This window comes from Microcebus murinus, chromosome 8 (genome assembly GCF_040939455.1).
Source record: "Microcebus murinus isolate Inina chromosome 8, M.murinus_Inina_mat1.0, whole genome shotgun sequence".
Lineage (NCBI taxonomy): Eukaryota > Metazoa > Chordata > Mammalia > Primates > Cheirogaleidae > Microcebus > Microcebus murinus.
This window is the reverse complement of record NC_134111.1, coordinates 52561382-52577731: the sequence shown is the minus strand read 5'-3', so window position 1 is coordinate 52577731 and position 16350 is coordinate 52561382. Positions and strand designations below refer to the sequence as shown.

The following is a 16350-nucleotide window of genomic DNA, read 5'->3' as shown; positions in this document are numbered from 1 at the left end:
AATACTGTGCGTAAAAACATCCTGCAAGGCTGTGTGCAAAAGCTCGTTGTTTTTATGTACTTTTCATCTTGTAAAACACATCTTTTGGCTTATATTTTGTGTTAAAATAATTTCTCATGTTGTTACAAATTCTTAAGTTTCCTTTATATTTTCTGCTCTCTTTCTTCCCTTTTTTCCCCCCTTCTCTTACTAACATAAAATGGGAGTAGAGAAGGAGAGGTAGGGGCAGCTTGACTATACTCTGCCTGCACCAGAGTTTAAGAACCGCACACAGCCTGAACAGGCCATGAGGTTTGCTTGTCACTAGAGCTTTCTGTCCTCAGCCTGGTGCTTCCTGTAGAAAGGAAGACTTGAAGAGTCTACAGAAGAGCCAGAAAGATGGTTAGACATTGCACAGTAAGAGCCCAGAAACATGCAGAGGGACCAAGATTATTCCTCCTATGGACAGTGAGGGGCAGTTTAATGAAGAACCTCAAGTCATTAAAAGGCTTTTACAAATGATCTGCCGCATTCAGATCTATGTATGGAAAAGGAAAATGTCTCAAATCTGAATTAGAAGAAGGAAGTTACTATGTTGCTGAACTGCTGTGCTCTTGAACAGGTTAGCCAAGCTGAGCTTTTACTGGATGTCTTGGAAACATACTAGATTGCTTCTTTGGCTGTGTTCATATGTTAATTGAGGCAGGGAGGATCCTTAGAGGAGACCAGGATTAGGATCTTCCTGTGCCATCTCTTCATTGAAATCTGAAGTGTTCTCTAAAATGTGTCTGTACCAAAAAAACAACGAGGGGTTGAAGGGTTAGCGGACTCACGTGTTGTTTATATCCCAATAATACCAAGTAACCAGAACAGTGATGAAAGAGAAAAATCATCGTTGATTCCATTCTCAGATTGCCACATTTTTTTCATTTTTTTACTACCATGTTGTGCAAGAAAATGGAGAGGAAGCTGACAGAATAAGGGAAGATTCTAAGCTGGAGATTTCAGCGCTGAGGGTTTCAGAAACCCCGTGCTAGCTCTGACTGAGGCAGCCCACGTCATCATTGGGTTAGGGGGATGGAGGGAAGATTGGATTTACTGCCAGTTGGGGCCCTTCACACGGGCCAGTAGGAGACACGCAGATGGGAACTGCCATAGTCAGGTCTCTCGTACGCGGTGCTACCTACCCTCCCGCACCAGGAGCGGCTTGCAGCTTAGCAGTGGCTGGACATCCCTCGAAGGAACTCTTCTTTCGGTTTTGTTTTGCTTTTTTAATTGGTCATAGAGCTTTGTTGTTCAGGGAGTTTTGTATTCTGCTTATCTTCTGCTCATGGTAGAAACGGGCTTTTTATTTTGTTAAAATACTTTCCAGATGAACCTGATGTCTTTTTGTAAATGTATCTTTCCAAAAGCAGCTGTTTCCAGTTCTTTAGAGGGTAACTTCTCTCCCCAGCCATTGCTCAGCCTCTTTTCCAGCTTTCTACTTTCACTGTGTTCCTGTGTGTTTGAGATGCAAGAAAAGGTTTATAAAGTGTCGTCATTATGCAACACCTCTGATTCCCAGGCCTGGAAGTAGTTTTTTTCTTCAAAAAAAAAATAGAGGATGCAAACTGGCAGAAGGTGGCAGATCCTGTTGGGTGGTGGAGAGCACCTCCAAGTATTAATCTTGCTTGCAATTTTTAGACTGGAATGAATGATAAGTTGAACACTGAGTTCAGTTTGAAGGACATAGTGGAAAGAGATGAATGGTCACCTTTAACCTGGAGAGAAAATGAGTGAATTTTATGGTGAGGAACAGTACGAGCACATTCCTGAATTCTCTACATAAGAAGAGGAATGGGGCTGACTTCACAAATCTCTCTTCTTCCCCAGACCCTGACACACAGCAGGCATCTTCTCCCCAGAACTCCAGATAATTCCAGAGTTGAGATTGTGAGTCATTATCTACAGATGCTTGGGCGGCCTGGGTTTCAGAGGGATAAAATGGGGATGCATGCCAAACATTCATGTGAGTAGGGAAAAAGAAAATAAAACTCTGATAACCTCAGCCTTTACAACTGAACTCATCCTTCGTCATCATTTTAAGTTGGCATGAGCAAATCTGGAGGCCCAGCTCTCTGGATTGCTCAGAGAGAAGTTCCTGGGCATGTGTAAGGTACTGTTGTTGTCACCATCACACTGGGAAATACTAGGAACCATAGGTTTGGGGGTTGGTTTTTTTTTTTTAATTGTGATAAAAGACACATAGTATAAAATTTATCATCTTAACCATTAAGTGTACAGTAGTGTTAAATGTATTCACATTATTGTAAAACCAACCTCCAGAACTCTTTCATCTTGCAAAACTGAAACTCTACACCCATTAAATAGCAACTTCTCATTCACTTCCTCCCCAACTCCTGGCACCCACCTTTCTAGTCTCTGTCTCTATGAATTTAATTTCTCTAGGTACCTCATATAAATGGAATTTTACAATATTTGTTTTTCTGTGAATGTTTTATTTCACTTAGCATAACGTCTTTAAGGTTCATCCAGGTTGTAGCATGTGTCAGAATTTCCTTCCTTTCTAAGGCCAAATAATATTTTACTGTATGTATATATCACATTTTTATACTTATTCATCCACTGATGGATGTTTGGATTGCTTCCACTTTGGGGGTAGTGTGAATAATGCTGTTGTAAACATGGGTTTGCAAATATCTCTTTGAGGCCCTGCCTTCAGTTCCTTTGGTGTATACCCAGAAAGTGGTATTGCTGGCTCATATGGTAATTCTATGTTTAGCTTCTGAGAATCATCCAGTAATTGTGTCTTCTTATACCACCCTCCCTCTCCAAACACATGTTTGAAGATAGCTCAGATTGCAGGGTCATTACCATTTTCCATCATGAATGCCTCGAACAAAACGTTCATGTTTTGTTTCTGGGTAGTAAGGATCCAAAGGGGACTTGGGGTGTTGTCCCAGGACAATGAGCAAGACCAGTGGGGTTATTCTGGAAAAGTGGCCACGGTAGGTGCTTAGATTACCGATTTTCTGCAAGGAAATGGAAGGAGAGATGTGATGGACAGTTTGACTCAGTGCTGTGTGGTAATTCTGTTGCTGAAGGTGCTGTCTGCTAACTAAAATATCATGAATGCAATGTACGCTCATGACACTACTAGGAGAGAGATTGCCTGTGTATGCCTGATCGATTTTTTTACTCTGCTATCTCAATTTCTCTCCATTTCTTCATCAGTTAGAACGTTGGTGCTGTTTAAAGGAGAAAAAAAGTCTCTAAGTGTGTCCTCCCCAAAAACAAGCATCAGATGATGACAAAAATGGTTGCATTTGTTTGTTTATGAAAAGGACAAGAACAGTTGCATTTGTTTGTTTATGAAAGGGCATAGGAAGCCTTTCCGGGAAAATAATAAACTGGGAAAAGATAAGTCCTTAAAGTAGAGCCCTATCTTGGTGAAACAAGCTTAATTTAAGAGGCATTTATTCCTAGTTTATATGACATCTTGTGCCAGTTTCACCAGGAAGTATTCATGTACCACTAGCATTGTAATTTCTCAGTGCTAATGAGAAGTTATTGCTTTGGGACTGTCTAACGAGCTAGATACTTACCAGAATGTCTATTTTGCTCTTTTCTGGTGTGAATTAGGCTTCCTTTCTATTTGTGTTCATGCCTAGATTTTTAATATGATGTATTTTAAGTTAACTGATTGTATTGGTTTGTCATCCTAATGTGGCTCAAAAACAGAGTCTTTTGTTATAGTGGGATACGTGTTTGAATGAGTACACACACACACAAATATATGTGTGTATACTATATGTGTGTGTATACTATATATATAGTATGTATATTATAATGGGGGGAGATCCTTAAGGGCATATGTTTCCTCAATTAAAAGTCATTAGATAATACCTTGGAACCTGTAGTCATTTGGAATATGCTGCTAACTTCAGACGAGGATCTTATGCACATATTATACTTAGTCATTTGGAGGGTTTGCTAGTGAACTGCCCTTCTTGCAGTAAGTTACTGCTGTATTGAACGGTGGTGATTTAGAGCACCTTCTTTGATTTCCATGGCAGCAGTGGAAAGATTTGGTCTTTAAGGTCTTAAAGGCTTTAGAGACACGTAGAATGATTGTGACTCCTGAAAACGGCTCCAATAGAGGGGAGGGGCTGCCCAACACCGCCCAGCCTGCCGTGCAGAAAGCTGCACAGAGGGCGCTGCTAATGGGAGAGAACTGGTGTCACGACTCCGCCTTCTCACTGCAGTGTGACTGCTGAGGAAAGTCCCAGTTCTAGAGTCATTTAGTGAAATGAACATTCTTGATAAACTGCCATCAGGCCTCTCCTGTGACCTCTTTCAAAGCAAACAGTGTATGTCTTCACTACTTCTCATCTTCCCTGTGCTTTCCCTCTTCTTTCTGCTCCTAATTTTCACCTCCACCATTTCGTGCCCATTACCTTCTGAAAACTCAGACCAGAACTTGCCTGTGTGCACAGCAGGCTTCCTCCCCTGGCCCTGTCTCTAACTAAGCTTTTTATTCCTCTTCTCCAGAGCATTTAATAACCTTCCCTGCAAAACAGGGACAAATCAAGGCTAATGAGCATAGTTGCCAGAATAAAAATAAGAGAGGTTATTTATATAGGAAAAATAATTTAAAAAATAATGTTGTTATAAGATAGATCCGGATGAATCAGGAAGTGAACAGAGTTATTTATTTATTTATTTATTTATTTATTTATTTATTTATTTTTGAGACACAGTGTCACTATGTTGCCCAGGCTGGAGTGCAGTGGCTGCTCATAGACACCGTCACAGCACACTGCAGCCTGGAACTCCATAAGGAGGTAGCAGTAGAGGAAAGGGAATTGAAAATCCAGAGCATAATTTGCTCTAAAAGACAAAAATGTTAGATAATTCAAAAACTAATTTTTTCCTCTACTTCTGTGCTAGGAACATCTGTCTGGCCTTGGGAAAAGTTTAGGAAAGAGGCTTTCAGATGTTGTTGTCATTATTTGAAAATTAAAGAGATAGGTAAAAAAAAAAAAAAAAATAGAATCTTGGATTTTTCAGAACTCAAAGGGACCTTAGAGAGCTTTATCTCCTTATTTTGAGATTTGCAAACTAAGGCCCAGAAAGGTTAGGTGATTTGTCTGTGGTCACATTAGCTCCTTAGTGATGACAGTGGGTGTAGAACAAGCCTCCAACTCTAACACTGATCACCACATAAGGGAGCAATGTTGAGGAGTCCCAAGGACTTTGGAATCTGAATACAGGTGCCCCTCTGGGATCTAGAGAGCCACACCTATGCCTGAGTGGAATAGACTAAGAGACTAAGGATTTGAGGAGCTCCCAAAACTCCAGCAGAGTGTTAATTCCTAGGAGACAACACAGCACTAAGGTTGTAATTTTGTAGGTAGAAACCTAACCCATCCTGGAGAAAGTTTGTATGCAACGAGCCAGTTCCTCACAGAGCAAAGAAGAAGGCGGCCCAGAGAGGAAAAATTTCAGGGGTTGCCCAGGATTGGCCAGAAAAAGAGATCCTAAATTTTATGGACACGAATATGGATTGAGTAGTATGGATAAATATCAGGCTCACCATTGCCTGGAGTAAGCTGTCCTCAGAAGGCGTAGGCATCCTTAGCACTGATTCCAAGATTCCTGAACCACCTTCTGAATGCTAAATCAGGTTCCTGGGGACCATTATCTCAGAAGGGCATGTTCTGGACAATGAACATGGTCACTGGAAAGAAATGACATTATTTGTAAATTCTGGTGTACTCAGCAGCCTCTTGTGACTTTTTAATGTGGGTCAAGCATTCTGAGTCTGATCCCTCTGGCTTCCAGCTAAAAAGTAGGTTTGGGACCCCTGTGACGATGCTCTGTGCTTGCAGTGATCTGCCCTCCTCAGGACTCTTTAGGGTCTGCTCTGTGTCAGGCCTGCTTATTTGTTACTCCTCTTCAAAATGCCACAAGCATTCTTAAAAGAAGAAAAGGAGATATAATATGTGGGTCCTGCTATTAGAAATCACAAGGCCCTTTTGGGACACAAGATGTTCTTATAGGGTTTTTTGTTTGTTGGTTCGTTTGTTTCTTTGGGGGGTGGGGGAGGACATTTTCCCTTAATTTAGAAATATCTGTTAAGTACCTTCCATGTGGATCTCATATTCTAGTTGGGGGATGTGAACAATAAACCTAAAAAATAGTACATGATGTAGTGTATTAGAAAGTTAGAGGGATAAATGCTGTGGGAAAGGAAGAGCAACAGGGTAAGGAGGAGCAGAGCCCAGCCGTGGCATGTGGGTGCAGTGGGTAGTGAGAGTGGCTGTCACAGAGAAGAGGGGAGGGAATGGGGAAGGCAAGAGGGTGGCGAGGCAGAGCATGCCCGGTGCCTTCAAGGAACAGAGGGAGCCACTGAGACTTGGGCAGGGTGGATGAGGAGGAGGGAAATTGGAGGCGAGACCCTGGAGGGCCCTGTAGGCCACCGTAGGACTCTGACATTCACTCAGAGTAGGGAGCGATGTGAGTACAGGTGGTGAGGAGTAATTGGAGACTGGTTATTTTGAAGGCAGAGCCAACGAGATTAATGGCTGGATTGAACAATAATAAGCAGAAGGGAGAGGAGGTAAGGAAGATTTCCAAGGTTTAGAGCCTAAACCTTGAAAGAATGGAAATGCCATCAAACTGAGATGGGGAGGGCTGTAGATAGAGCAGTTGTTGGTGGAAGGGAGATATTAAGAGTTTACTTTGGGATATGTTGAGTTTGAAATGTTGGTTAGATCGACTTCCACGTGGAGATGTGAAGTGGGGAGTTGGATATAGATGTCTGGATATAAGAGTTAAAATTCTGGAAGAAATTCATCTTTCTTAATGGTCTCTGTGGTTTAGTATCACTCTTGAATTCATTTGTAGCTTCTAAAACACCTGTTTAAAACATGGAATGGGTGCTGGGTGTGGTGGCTCACACCTGTAATCCCAGCACTTTGGGAGGCCAATGCAGGAGGGTTGCTTGAGGCCAGGAGTTTGAGGTTGCAGTGAGCTATGATGACGCCACTGCACTGTAGCTCAGGCTATAGAGTGAGACCCTGTCTGAAAAACAAAATGAAACCAAACAAAAACGGAATGGGACTCTGCACAGTGACTTACTACTCATTGAAGAGAGAGAATGTTCTTTTGGATAAACAGTAGTGGAAGAGTCAGGATTCTTATCTCAAACCTTATCTTTCACTGCTCAAACCCCAGTGATTTCATAATTCTTATTTTAAGGAAAAAAACCTCTTTTTAAGACAATGGGCAAAAGCAATGCCTAAACAAATCAAGCTTTCCTCTGCTTTTATATACATCAAGGCAATTGAAAGAAATATTGTAAGGTTGTTATAATTTTTATGTGTATGTATATTTTATATCTTAAATATAATTCAAGTTGTATTTATTGTCATTGAAACAGACATTATCTAGTTATACAGATTTAATGAATTAATGTTTGCCGTTTTCTTGTGGCAAAGATGATACAGTCAGCCCTCCATTTCTGTGCGTTCTGCGTCCTTGTATTCAACCAACCATGGATGGAAAATAGTCAAAAACAATTTTTAAAAATAACAACACAACAATGAAAAATAATACAAAAACCAGTATAGTATAACTATTTAGATAGCATTTAGATTGTATTACAAGTAATGTAGAGGAGGTGATTTAAAGTACAACATATGAAGGATGTGCGTAGATTATACCCAAATACTATGCCATTTGATGTTAGGGACTTGTGCATCCACCGATTTTGGTATCTACAAGGGTTCTGGAACCAATTCCTCATGGATATCGAGGGACATACGTTTTGTTTTGTTGTGTTTTGTTTTTTGAGACAGAGTCTCACTTTGTTGCCCAGGGTAGAGTGAGTGCCGTGGCGTCTGCTTAGCTCACAGCAACCTCAAACTCCTGGGCTCAAGCAATCCTCCTGCCTCAGCCTCCCGAGTAGCTGGGACTACAGGCATGCGCCATCATGCCTGGCTAATTTTTTCTATATATATTAGTTGGCCAATTAATTTCTTTCTATTTTAATAGAGAAAAGGTCTCGCTCTTGCTCAGGCTGGTTTCGAACTCCTGACCTTGAGCGATCCTTCCACATTGGCCTCCCAGAGTACTAGGACTACAGGCGTGAGCCACTGTGCCCGGCCAAAAAGCATCTATTTTAAAAATACCTAAATTAGTACACTAGAATAACACTGGTGTTTCCCAGCCCAAACTGAGACTAAAAATTTTTAATTCTCAAACTTGCCTTCAGCTTTCAAGAAGGTCATTGATCAAATTCGTCTTCATATTATGTCTCTAGACCCTCATCCAGCTTGGGAGGCAGGCGGTACTCTGACCCCACTTGCAGAGGTGGGAACTGCTTCTGAGAGGCGAAGTGACTTGACCACCTTCCACAGAGCCAGAGTTCAGACTCAGTTCTGGCTGCATCCAGCCTTCCCGGTCCACTTCCCAGAAGCATGGAGTAAAGTAAAACAAACCAGAGCATCTCTGCAAAATAATGCTGACCGAGAGGTAATGCAGAGTGATCTCCTCTGTGATAAACCTAAAACCTGGGGCTCAATTCCAAAATTTTGAGTGATTGCTAATGCAGTCCTTGAAGTGGGAGGATCTGTGAACAGTCTCTTGTTTGGCCTCTCCCCTATACAGTGGTGTGGCTACCCTGTGGGCTGCGAACATGCCCCTCCATCAGCCCGCAAGGGAACACCCGGCCCTGTCTTGCACACAAGCCTGTTGGTGCCAGCCGGCAGCAGCTGTCCCTGGCTGCTCCCAGAGGGCGCCTGGAAACTGGGAGACTGCCAGCCAGTCGCCCGAGGAGACCTCAGCGAGGGGTTCTGTGAGCCTTGGAAGTGGTCCAGGACCTGGGGGCTCCGGCCTCAGCTCAGGGGTCAGAAAGGGGAGCTGGGCTCTGTCCCCATAGTGCCAGCATCAGAGCACTATTGGGTGACCAGGGCAGCTCCCACACCAGTCGCCCTCCATGGGGGACCTTGGAAGGAGCAGCCCCCTCAATTGACAATCAGTCTTGTCTGCACTGGTTATTAGATAACATAGTTACTGGTTATTAAAATACCGAGATGCTTCAAAACCAATTAGTGAATGGTCACCTGAGCATACCCGCAGGGCCCCTAAGACATCTCCTGTCACTCAGCAACTGAAGGATTGGTGCCTGGCATAGCACAGGGTGCCCCGGGACACCGCTCCAGCATCGGTCAGTGCCCTGACTGGTTAGTGCCTGTGCCTCATTGATTGTTAAATATTTTCACTATTGTCCCTGTTCTACCCCAGTAAAATGAAACATGGAAAAACATTTCTGTGAACAGGTGATGGCAAATTTTGATTGGGGTCCAGGAGTGCAAAACTGAAACCTATAATTGTGTCCCAGTTCACTGGTTCTCTGATAGGGGCCTGTTGGTAGCATCCCAGGCTATTTTTCACTGTCCAGAAAGAAAATACCTGAGTGATTTTGACTGGAAAGGTAATAAGCAGAGGTGAAGCAGGGATCCTAGAAACAATCTGATTCGTGTTTTCAGAGGGCCCAGGTCTTAACAACATTTGAATTTTGCAGGAAGACCCCCTCCCTCCACTTGCTTTCTGCTCCAGTCCTGTCTGCCACGAGGACAGTGGTGATTACATCTAACCCTGGCTTGTTTGCTCCCAGAGTTCAGTTGGTGACCACCTGCCCAGAGGAGGTGAAAGGTTCATTATGAGCTGAGCTCCCCTAATCCTGATTTATTGGTGCCAAACACTTGCCTTTTGCAGCTGTGAGGGAAGTTCTCAGAGTTGGTTTATTTCCGAGCTACACTAGCAGTACCACATGGTTTAAAAAAAAAAAAAAAGAATCTTTCACAAACACAGTAAATGCCCACAGATGGTAGATTCCAGGGGAATGTGAGGAATCCTTGTGCCCATCCACAAAGCACCAGACTGAGTTTTCGATGGTGCAAGATATGCTGCATCCTTTATCACAGGGGTTTTTAACCTGAAGTCTATGAACTGGATGGGAAAAATAGAATGTCTTTATTTTCACTAACTTCTAACTGAAATTTTGCATTGCCTTTGATTATGAATGTAGCAAGCAAACTGCAGTTGGGTTAGTAACACTTGTGACATCATCACCAATAGAAATCACAGGTATTTTGTGTCATTAAGTGGTGCACAGTCTATAAGACGTCACCCAATGATCTCCACCTCCTAAAATTCATGCCCTGGTATAAATCCCTCCTCCTGAGTATGGGCTGGATTTAATGATTCACTTCTGGCAAATAAAATGTGGCAGAGAGGATGGGATATCATTTCTGAGACAGTGTTTTCAAAGTTTGATAATCAATCATACCACTGGTGGTCTGTGAGATGATTTTAGGAGACACATGGAGAAACTTTTTTTTTTAAATTTTACCCTTTATTATTTATCTCTATTATCTCCTCTTTTATATTTCTTTTCCCTCTCCCTAATTTAGGCCTGCGACCCTGTGGTCTGGACTAAGGCAGATAAGCCGGCCTTCAGCGTATCTACTCCTTTCCCCCATCACAATGAGCCTGAAAAAGCGCAAAGTTGATGATAGCACCACTACTTAAATAGTCGTGGGTCCCCCACACCTCCAGGCAAAAGTCCAAACTTCTGACACTGCCAGCCCCCAGACCCTCGTTGTAGCCTCACCTCCCACCAGCGCCTGCCCCCACAGGCCGCCATGTCTAGCCACCTCTCACTGCAGCTTGCCCCACGGGCCCCGCCCTCTCACTCCTGGGGTTCTCGTCCTCCTCCCTTCTCCCGGTACCCTGCGCTCAAGCACAGGCACAGCTCGTGTGTCTCTGCTCGCTGTGAATGAAGCCTTCCACGTCCATTGCGCTGCCACTCCCATGGCATCTTGTGCACCTGTCACTGCCCGGTCACATGCAGTATGATTATTGGTTCCCATGTCTCCCCAAAATGAGTCCCTCACTTCTTATCTTGATACTTTTCTGCCTTCTACCCTAGCACCCTGCACAGGGCATGGCCACAGTATAGACGTAGTAATAGTTGGCTGGGTGAGAGGATAATGGATAATGTTGAATATTTTAATGGTTCCAGGAAAAAAAAAAATCTTTCGTAGCTTTAAGCAGGGATCTTGAGAATAGAGAAGTAGTTAGATATGAATCTTTACTTTTGCCTATAAAATAACTTTTTCTGACTTGGCGCCATGAAGATAAAATAGAATTTAGAATAATAATTGTGTCTTTTTCAAATATATTCTTAATGCAGTTTTTCCCCTATACTTTCACTCTGGTAACAGTGGTTTGTTACTTCCGTTGGGTTGATGAATCAGCCCATTCTAAAGAAATGACTTGCCAGGCAAGACACCTAGATTCTAGTTAAGTTGAGTGCCTAAGCCAGGTCACTTTCTGAGCTTTGGTTACCGTTTTTATTTTTATTTTTTAAAGACATAGTCTCACTATGTTGCCTGGGCTAGAGTGCCGTGGTGTCAGCCTAGCTCACAACAACCTCAAACTCCTGGGCTCAAGTGATCCTCCTGCCTCAGCCTCCTGAGTAGCTGGGACTATGGGCACATGCCACCACGCCCAACTAATTTTTTCTATTTTTAGTAGAGATTGGGGTGGGAGGAAGTGTCTCGCTCTTACTCAGGCTGGTCTCGAACTCCTGACCTCAAGCGATCCTCCTACCTCAGCCTCCCAAAGTGCTAAGATGACAGGTGTGAGCCATTGTGCCCACCCTGGTTACCTTCTTTAAACACTGAAACACTTTTCTCACTGATTTCTCTCTCTGTGATTTCTATTTCTGAAATTCTAAAGCATTTTAAGGTTTTAAGGGTCTTGAATTTGGGGACTGCTGACCATAGACTTGTTTTGCTCTTAATAATATGTAAGCAGTCCTTCTGAAATTTTACTTAGAGGCATAGAGTTTAAATATATGCACTATTCTGATCCATTAATGAAATCAAATTAAGATAGAGATCTTCTGGCCGGGCGTGGTGGCTTATGCCTGTAATCCTAGCACTCTGGGAGGCTGAGGCAGGTGCATTGCTCAAGGTCAGGAGTTCAAAACCAGCCTGACTGAGACCCCATCTCTACCAAAAATAGAAATTAATTGACCAACTAAAAATATATATACAAAAAATGAGCTGGGCATGGTGGCACATGCCTGTAGTCCCAGCTACTCGGGAGGCTGAGGTAGGAGGATCGCTTGAGCCCAGGAGATTGAGGTTGCTGTGAGCTAGGCTGATGCCACAGCACTCACTCTAGCCTGGGCAACAAAGTGAGACTCTGTCTCAAAAAAAAAAAAAAAAAAAAAAGATAGAGATCTTCTAAAACGACAGTGTCGACAGGGTATGGTGAATGGAGCATTCTTTCATGTGGCCAGAGGGAGTCTAGGCCTTCCCCACATGCCATTCGCACTGTCTATCAAATTGGTTTAAATTGTTCAAAGTCTTTGATTGAGTATGTATGTTTCTATCATTTATTCAATGGGATAATCCTAGCAGTGTCCAAGGACTTGTGTATAAGGATACTGATACTAGCACAATTGTAAAAGCAAAGTAAGAAATAACTAAATAACCAGCAATAGGAAAATGTTAAATAAGTATTAAATAAATAAATACCATACAGTCATTACAAATCATGTTTTCAAAGAATATTTAGTCCATGAAAGTATAACAAAACCTGGATTCAAAACTACATACAAGCTAGGTACAGTGGCTCATCCCTGTCATTCTAGCACTTTCGGAGGTCAGGGCAGGAGGATTATTTGAGGCCAGGAGTTCAAAACCAGCCTGAGCAATATAGCGAGACCTCCTTTTCTATAAAAAATTTAAAAATTAGCCAGGCATAATGGCACATGCCTGTAGTTCCAGCTACTCAGGAGGCTGAGAGGCAGGAGGATCGCTTGAGCCCAGTCATTGGACAGTGAGCTATGGTGACACTAATGCAGCAGTGTCCCAATGAAGACAGGAAAGCCCTCTGAACCCACCAAGTGGGTTCTTGGCTTCACACAGGAAAGAATTCAAGCATGAGCTAACTAGTGACAGAAAGTCTATTGACAGAGACAGACAACAGATACGACTCCACAGATAGAGGAGGGGTCCTCCCCCAGCAGGAGGGTGACCCCTTATGAGGCAGTGGTAACATTTTTAAATGTTCAAAAGCCCCATGCATGACCAGCATTGTCTTGAGGTCAGGTTAACCATAAACTGCTGTCATAGAAAGGTAAGTGCAGTTTGTAAGATATCGAGCTTAGTAATTCATCCATCCTTGGGTGGTTCCAGCCTGGTGACTTGCTGGTGACATCCTTGTTCAGGGTGGTTAGGGTCTGGTGTTGGCCAAAGTGGCTACACTCAGACTCTCTCAACCTTCCTTTTCTGCCTTATCCCTGCATTAACTCCACTGCACTCTAGCTTGGGCAACAGAGCAAGACTCTGTCTCAAAAAACAAACAAACAAAACTACATACATTATAATCCTAATTTTAAAATATTTTAGACATATATAAGGACTGGAAGGAAATATTCACAAAAGTTAACAATGTGTATTTCTACCCAGTAGGATGATGGCTAACTTATCTTTAAATTTACCTATGCTCACCATTTTCCACATTAGTCTTAATGCTACCATCATAGTTTAGGGAAAAAATCGTTTGAAATGTTTTAAATGACTGCCAAATGCAAAGCAGTGTGCTGGGTGCTGTAGGGTTAGAGAGGGGAAAAGATGAGCCTCCTGGTGTCTGGGGGCACCAACTCAAGGGTGCTACAGACGTATACAAATACTCGTGCAGGCGCAAAGGAGGTCTATGTGTGTGTAAGTTGCTGACACTGAGCTATGGTAGAAAAGAGGAAAGGCCATGGCATCTCACCTCAGGCGACACTTTGCCAGAACTCACCACGGTTCTGCAGTGCCTGGAGACGATGCTGTCACACCACCTACAGGCTCTCTCAGGGCTATTCCCAGCCCGCGTGGCTGTGACTTGTTGCCATCCCCTCAGCCTCCCTCGGACCCTGCATCCTAGGAAGGAAGACCTCCAAGGAGGCCATCCTCACCATGTCTGTTCTTGCTTGGATGATTTTTAAAAAGTACTTTTTAGAAATCATTGATTCAGTGAGCTCAGAGCACAATTTGCATATTATTATGCAAAACTGGGCACAACGTGTACAAAGATAAGATAGTGTATATATCATGCACGGGGTCACGTAAATGTGACTTTACAATGTAAACACCAGAAGCACTTTCTAGCATGGTCATCGTGTGCAGGCCAAGTCTTTCCCTATTGGTATTAATAAGGATAATGTTCCGAGGGTTAGCAGGGGGCTGAGTCTTCTTTGATGCTTCCAAAGCTCTCAGCAGTTCCTGGTACATAGTAAGCATTAAGCAGTTCTAGAATTTATACATAGGTTAGTAAGATTCATAATGAGTGGGGCCAAGAAGAATGCTGCTTGTGAGACTAGGAGAGTACGAAGCAGCCTCCGTCAGGCCTCCGTCATAGAGAGGGTGGCAGTAAAGGAGAAAGGAAACCCGGTCTCGCTCCACAGGGAGGCTCAGACCGCTTAGAGCATGGAGCCACGCTATTTGAGTTCAGATTATGTCTCTGCACTTGCAAGCTTGGTGGCCTTGGTCAAGTCACTTCCCTGGGCTTCAGTTCCATCATCATCACATGCATATTGTGGAGTTGTAAGAATCGAATATGTTAATAATATTTGTAAAGGTGCCTAGAATACTACTTATCACATAGTGACAGCTCGACAAACATTAGTGGTCACTCTGGTTATTGTTGGTATTAACGCTGTTAGAATGATTAAGACTGGGATGCAGTTCAGGCACCTGAAAAACCCACACACACCCTGGTCCCTCTCTGCCCCTGTGTCGCTCACTGAGTGGCTCAGCTGTTCCCTTTTGCCTCCTCTTGCCTCTCTGGTGTGACCAACTGCCACCCACCCCCAGGATTGCCAGTTCACCCTTCTGAGACGGAGAGGGGCCTGAGCTGCCTGTTGTGTCACCTTGTCCCTGTGTGAGCAGAGCTGTACATGCAGGCCAGCTCTCAGGCCTGAGCGCCGGCCACCACTGGGCCAACGGCCTCCTTTCACCCAGCTGGGCCATGGGTGGGGTAGGCCCAGCTGCAGCTGATCTCAGAAGGGGGATATAGGCACAAAGGAAGCACTTGTAATGATGGGGTTTTAAATTATTCTGGAAAGAGACCTTGAAGAGTATAAAAGAAAGGGTAAACAAAAAACCCTGCTGAAAGACAAGATGACCTTTGGCATTTTCCATCTAGCATACCGATTCATTTTCCAAGGCCTACTGGTTACTGTTAAATCCACAAAGGAAATTATGTGACTAAGAACTGTGGAAATGAAAGGAAGCCTCAGAGGCCACCAGCAACCCTCTGCCTCTCTCTGGGCCGCACCCTTGCCACCTCTGCGTCAGTCCACATTGCATCTTGTCTGCTTTCTGGTATCTTTGTTCAGTACTTTCCATGCGTGGACCAGCCACGAAAGCATAATATGGTGTATAAGCCACACAGAGAGATGCCGCTGGGCCTTCTGGTAATATTCTGCAGCTGAGCCAGCCCTTGGGGCAGCCCTGGTGGGGAGCAGCAGCACCACGTGGCGCGACTCCCATGGCCACACTTCCTTCTTTCTCCATGGACTTGCGGCTTTTCACCGCTCCACGTCCTCAAGGTGATCAGGACAATAACATTTCACTCCCTGGAAGTCAACCCATTGCCACCATAAGCCACGCTAGTATTTGAGCCACTAATTCTGATAGAATTAGTTTGCTCCAATGCCCACAGCTCGGTATGAAGCAGACGGCGGGCAGGGGAACGGACAGGAGCAGGCTGTGCTTGCAGGCTTTGTAAGATCATCGTTCTTTCTGGGCCGTCTCTTTTTTCCAGATGCCTGTGATTTGGTATTTCTCCTGGCCAGAGAGTAGCTCTGGAAACATTGAACACAAAGTATTCTATCCCTTATTGCTCAATGTGTTTTTTCCAGAGCAGCCCAAAAGGTTACGTTGGCTTTCATGAGCTGCGGAGGATTGCCGACCGGTGTGCCACCTAGAAAGACACGCACGCCGCAACATCTGCAGAGCTCGGGCTGAGCTGAGGCAGAACCTCTGCATCCTGTGCCCAGCTTCAATGTCACTGGGCATTGAAGCCCAGTGACATTGGGCTTCACTGTCAACACTTCAATGTCAACACTTGAAGAAGGGACAGCACCATTTAAAACATTTTAATTGTCCCCATATGTGGCCTGGGCCCTAAATGTTTGGAACTAAAAATCTCACCATCCAGTTGAAGGTCAATGATACAACTTTCAAATATTAAAGGTTAATCACTCTTTCTTGTCTTCCTCTAAAGAAATGGAAATAA

General features: G+C 43.8%; 1 protein-coding gene across 3 annotated transcripts in view; it reads left to right on the top strand.

Annotated features, from left to right (window-relative positions):
- The window catches only part of WIPF1 (WAS/WASL interacting protein family member 1), a 116683-nt gene that overhangs the window by 43892 nt on the left and 56441 nt on the right, over window positions 1-16350 (top strand). The gene's annotated exons all lie outside the window — the stretch shown is intronic.